This window comes from Lygodium microphyllum, chromosome 16 (genome assembly GCF_053477565.2).
Source record: "Lygodium microphyllum isolate KBCC chromosome 16, Lygodium_microphyllum_v1.1.10, whole genome shotgun sequence".
In the NCBI taxonomy this organism is placed as follows: domain Eukaryota; kingdom Viridiplantae; phylum Streptophyta; class Polypodiopsida; order Schizaeales; family Lygodiaceae; genus Lygodium; species Lygodium microphyllum.
Genome location: NC_141150.1, coordinates 131626374 through 131633062, shown reverse-complemented (window position 1 = coordinate 131633062; position 6689 = coordinate 131626374).

Sequence of the window (6689 nt, the reverse complement as noted above, 5' to 3'; positions counted from 1 at the left end):
CTAAGTTGCATGAATTCTTATTTGGCATGTAAGAATGGGCCAAAAGAGATGTAGAGAGACATGAGCCAACTAGTTTAGTTGAGGCCATGAGGATGGCTAAAAGACTAGTGGATCTAGAAGGTAGGAGGACATCCCAAGGGAACCATACCAGATTCAACACCAACCTCAACAACAATTATTGGATCCCGAGACCCAATAACCCTAGATGCCCATTCCTGAAGATGCAGAGTCAAACCTCAAGCATAACCCTAGCCGTGTCACAATCTGCCTTAGTACTAAGAGGAGCAGTTGGTAAATGGGGGGTAACCACTACAGACCAACCCCAAGTGCATCATATGGGCCTGCGGGATCAAATACGTCATGGTGGAGACCCCAAGGCCCAACCACATGCATTAGATATTTCAAGTGTGGGGGACCCCACTATCAAAACAAATGCCCCATGGAAGACACAACCTCATTAAGTGGGTCTAGAGTGGCAACCACTAGTGCATATGGAGGAGAGGAACCACAACTCCTGCGCATCCAAGAAATCCCAAGTGGAAGTGATGAAAGTATGGACCACCCAAGGATGGGGAAAGTCAGTGCTTGTCCCCGATGCATGACGGTGTGAGTAGCAGCAGTCCAACACCTATACATCAAGGGCATAGTGAGTGAAGGGAATCAAGCCATTATGGTAGACACACGGGCCACCCACAACTTTATCACACCAGACTGTGCAGCCAAACATGGGCTAAAAATGTCTAAGGCCCCAAAAGGATTAATAGTAACTTTCACACAAGGAGAGGCCAAGGAGGTGAAATAGGTCTTTGCAATACAAGTAGAAGTAGGAAAGTGGAAAGCAAAACTCAACTTCTTAGTATGACAAGTATGTCATCGCAATGTTTGGGAAAGCAGTTAATGAGATGATGCTAGATGCAAGGAGAAGGCATTAGAGTATGACAAGTATGTCATCGCAATGTTTGGGAAAGCAATTAATGAGATGATGCTGGATATGCAAGGAGAAGGCATTAGAGTACGCTGTGAAAGAATGCAGCTGCTAGGCAGAACACCAATCAAAGTGCAAGTGAAGAAGAATAAGCATGGAGTCTCATGCCAAATGGTGAAATCAAGTACAAGCCAACCAGGAGCACCAACCCAAGCACCACCTTGTCAGGTGAACCATATCATGCCTTGCATCATGACGTGCAGTGCCAAGCAAGTGGAAAAGTCAGTTAAGGAGACATGGTTTACCTATGCATGATTCGACCCATTGAGCAAGAGGTCACCAAGAAGCCCAAACCCCAAGCCAGTAATACAGAAGTGGTAGAAATACTTGAGGAGTTTAAGGATGTAATGCTAGGTAGCAGAACTACCCAAGGGCCTACCACCCAAAAGAGATGCGGATCACAAGATCAAACTCATTCTAGGATTCGCCCCACCGGCAAGAGCCCCTTATCGTATGAATCACACAGAACTCATGGAGTTGAAGAAGCAATTGCATGAATTAGAAGAACAAGGTTTCATCCGCCCCAACAAATCCCCCCTTGGTACCCCAATGTTGTTTGTCAAGAAAAAGGATGGGGGACTTAGGCTATGTGTAGATTATAGGGCCCTTAATAAGATCACTATCAAAAAAGATATCACATGCCTCTAGTGGAGGACCTCTTAGATAGGCTAAATGGAGCCAAGTACTTTAGCCGCATAGCCCTTAGGTCTGGATACCATCAGATTTGCATAGCAGAAGAAGATATCCCCAAAATAGATTTTTATATCCGATATGGCAGTTTTGAATGGCTAGTCTTAGGTTTTAGACTAAGTAACAGAAAAATGTGAGTTTGCAGTAAATGAGTTAGAATTCCTAGGATTCATTGTAGGAGTGGTCAGTATCTAAGTGGACCCCAAAAAAGTAGAAGTCATAAAAAATTGGCCTTTGTTGAAGATTGTGAGGAAAGTGGGGGAGTTCCTAGGCTTCCCGGTATTATGTAGAAGGTTTGTAAAAATTTATAGCCTCATCACCGCACCACTATCCCACCTCACCAAAGAAGATAACACATTTACATGGGGTAGCGAGCAACAAGCTGCTTTTGAGCTGATGAAGAAATGCATGAGTCAAACCCCTGTCTTGAAAGTACCCAGCTTCACCAAGCCCTTTGAGATCTCCATAGATGCATCAGATTATGGCATTGGGGGCATGCTGGTGTAAGAAGGCTGCCCCATGGCTTATGAATCCAAGAAGTTCATAGATGCCGAAACCAGATGGAGCACACACAAGAAGGAGATGCTTGCAGTAATCAATTGCCTCAGAAAATGGAAGCATTATGTCCAGGACAAACACAAAATATTCTTCACCGATAACATATCTCTCAAATACTTCCAATCCCAACCAAAGCTATCTTCCAAACAAGCTGGATGGCTGGAATTCCTAGCCAAATTTGACTTGGAGATCAAACACAAGCCAGGCTCCACCAACAAGATAGCAGATGCCCTAAAGTCAAAAAACTAATGTGAAAGCCCTTAGTGTGGTCATCAGCAACTTTCTCGAGTTAATGAAGGAGGATTTGGAAGAGGACTAAGACATGCACAAAATTATAGAAGATGTGAAAGTTGACAAGACACTGCATGGCATGTATACCCTTGAGGAGGGAATTCTATTTGTAGGGGAAAGTGATTGTACATCCCCAACAATGTGGAATTGAAGAAAGTCATCTTACATGAAGTGCATGATGGAAAACTAGGTGGACATAAAGGACAAAGAAAAACACTTGAAGCACTTGACAAGTAGTTATTTTGGCCAAACATGAAGGAAGAAGTCATAGACTACATCAAGACATGCCCTACGTGCCAACTTGTGAAGGCCCCATGCTCTAAGCCAGTAGGCTCACTCCAACCAATGCCAGTACCTAGCCAACCATGGGATGTAATTAGTATGGATTTCATTGTGGAGCTCCCTGAATCCCATGGATACACCATCATTTTTGTAGTGGTGGACTATTTCTCCAAGCAAGCTCATGTCATACCTACCAAGCCACCATTGAATGCAAAGGGGGTAACCCGCCTCTTCTTCACACGTGTTCAAGCTACATGGTCTACTCTTAGCCATAGTGTCAAAGAGAGATGGAAGTTTCATGAGTGACATTTGGAAGTAACTCTTCAAGACCCTGGAAACACAATTGAGATTCTCATCATCCTTCCACCCTGAGACAGATGGGAGAGTCAACCAAGGCATTGAAGACTATCTTAGGAGCTATGCCTAGGTGGACCAAAAGGATTGGGCCTTGTACCTCAATGTGTTGGAGTTTCAGTACAACAGCTTGATTCACTCTGCCACCCACTACACACCCTTTGAGTGCTATAGCCATGGGAAAATAAGTCATCACCCCCCTTTCCTTAGCATCAAGAGCGGCCAAAGTTGAAGATCAAGATGTAGAAGAATTCTTAAGAAAATGGAGAGATTGTAATGCCACATCAAAATAGAGTCTAGAACAGGGAAAATTCACCATGACAAGACAAGCCAACAAAAAGAGAAAGGCAGTACTCTTCACCAAGGGTAACATGGTTCTAGTCAACTCCAAGCATATGTCACTCCCAAATAATATGAGCCCCAAATTCAATCACTGCCACTATGGACCTTACCGCATTACTCAAGTGCTGAATGAAGTCACCTACAAGCTTGACCTACTAGAAAGTATTTGTGTTCATAATGCATTTCATGCTCAACTTTTGCGCAAGTTCTATCCCAACAACAAATGGGGGCGGCATGTACCAATGCTTCATTCCAATGGCCCCTTCAAAGTAGAAGCATTCCTCCAGTGCCGAGAATACACAAGGGTACCTTGAGTATCTCACCAAGTGGCAAGGGCGCCTTCTCAAGGAAGCCTGTAATATACTAGTTCAAACAGCAAGTCAAATAACTGGAAATTTATGAATTGCACCATACTTACGAATAAATACAAGAAATACACCATGTTTGCAAGGAAGCCATAGCCAAGGTAGCTAGGCATGAAATAGTATTGCCATGGAAGGTTGAGAATCATAGATGTAAGGTGCAACATGAATACTCACCTCATGTCAAGGTGCGACATGGTATGCACCCCATATCTTGGTGGCTAAGAGCATGCACCCTCCTAGTTGGTGGGAGGAAGGAACCTCAAAGCATGTATTGCTTGAAATGGAAAAAAAGATCCCTCACAAGTTACATCTCCACCTTTTATACTTAACCCTAGCCTACTCTAGACTAAGGTGACTTATGCATTATTACAAGCCATCCTGGCCTAAAAGAGCTTTGTCCTCAAAGATATATTGGGAACAAATTACAAGGATGATTACAAAGATATCTTGAAGCATTTTAAATCATGCTGAAATAAAGCTCCATGTTGATGAAGATCAAAGAAGTTGATGAAGATGGACCACATAAATGGAACAGACTGCTGTAAACTGTCCAAAACAAGTTGTAGTACAAAATTGGCCATATCTTGAGCTAGAAGTGGCCAATTTCCATGTGCGAGATATAGAAATGTACAGGATAGCATGTAGTATCCAATCATGCCTTAAAAATAAAATTTTGAAGCCAATGAGACAATTTACTTTCTCACATAAATTTAATACAACAAGCTATTTACTACCCTGTTTATGAACTGTCCTCTTGTTGAAGCCATGGAAATTGTTCCAAATATTATGCTTGTTACCATGAAGAATCTTCAATAGGAAAACCCTTCCATTTGATAAGGTATTAAACAAGAATACAGTTCCTTAGAACCTTCTCCCGCTTGCCAATAATCTTCTCAGGCTCATAGATGATCAAACTAGCATCATCCAAGGACTTGAATTTGAGGTCCCACATACTTTTTAAGCTGAGACACATGAAAGACATTATGGATTCTTGTGTTTGAAGGTAATTCTAGTTGATAACCAAGATCCCCAACACACTTGACAATACGATAAGGACCATAAAACCTATGAGCAAGTTTGTTGTGTCCTCCTTTAAGAGAAGCATAACGTGACTTGGGAACCTTCAAAAATACCCATTCATCTTCCTCAAAATCCACATGTCTTATTTTCTCATCCTCATTGACCTTCATTGTCTCTTGAGCTTTATGAATGTTGTCCTTGCATTGCTTCATAAGGGCCTCCATCTTTTCCAACTCCTCACGTGCTTGTGGATTTACATATTCATGAAACAATGGTCCCATACATTTTGTGTCTCATGGCAAAAGCACCTCAAATAAACTTCTAGCCATTTGTTAACTCTTTCAATTTGCCCATCTGTTTTTGGGTGATATGCGGTACTAGGAGTCAAAAGAGTCCCCATTGAAGAGAGAAAACTCCTCCAAAAGCTGCCCGTAAACTTAATGCCGCGATCGAATCCAATATTCATTGGCAAACCATGAAGATTGAAAATACATTCCATGAATTTTTGAGCCACTTGCTTTGTTGTAAATTGGGCCTTAGTAGGGATGAAATGGGTTGATTTAGTCAACCAATTAACTACCACATAAATGTTATTCCACCCATGCTTAGTTGTAGGCAATCCCACAATAAAATCCATAGAGATATCAATCCACTTGCCTTGAGGAATATGGAGTGCCTGAAGTAAGCCGCCATGTAGAAGAGATGAGTCTTTATTTTGTTGACATAGAATACATTGCATCACTAATCCTTGGCATCCTGCCAAATGCCCTTCCAATAGAAGCTCTTATGGATGTTTTCAAATGTTTTGAATAGCCCATGATGACCCACTAAAGGTGAAGAATGCATCTCATGCAAAATACGGTCTTTGAAAGAGGATTGTGGTGTCAAGTAGACTCTACCATGATACCATAAAAGACCATTGTGCCAATTGAAACTCGGATACTCTTCTCCTTTTCCTTGTTGAAATTCCTTCATCATCTTTGATGCTTGCTCATCAAGCAAATATTCTTCTTGGATGTCATGAATCCAGTCCTTATGTACAATTGAGATTGAAGATATAGAACATACCCACATACGTGATAAAGCATCCACCACAACGTGATCTTTTCCAGCCATGTAGGATATTTCAAAATCATAGCTTTGAAGAATAGCTAAGCATCTCCTTTGTTTAGGGGACAAATTTGATTGGGAAAGGAAGTATTTCAATACACGATGATCGCTCTTCACCTTGAAATGGCTGCCATATATAGTGATGCCAGTTTTTGATAGCATGAAAAATTGCCAACATCTCTTGTTCATAGACATGTAGTTGACGGTCCTTCTCATCAAGCTTGCGACTTTCATAGGCTATAACTCCATGGTCTTGATAAAAAATAGCCCCAACTCCTCTTCCACTAGCATCCATACATATAATGAAATCCTTAGAGAAATCCAGGCATACAAGAATAGGTATTGAAACTAATAGAGATTTCAGCTCATTGAAACTCTTGTCGACTATGGAGTCCCAAAAGAAACCTTCTTTCTTCAGCTTATCGGTCAAAGGAGCTGCCACATGAGCATAATTTTGATAAACCTCCTATAGAATGAAGATTATCCAGGAAACCTCTCAAGGAAGTAGAATTCATAGGAGTAGGCCACTCTTTGACACATTTCACCTTGTTAGGATCCACATGAATGCCTTGCTTTCCCACAATGTGACCCAAGTATTGCACTTCATCTTTGATGAAAGAATACTTTGACATTTTGGCAAAGAGTGTATGTCTTCTTAATGTGTCAAAGACCTCTTGCACATGCATCAAATG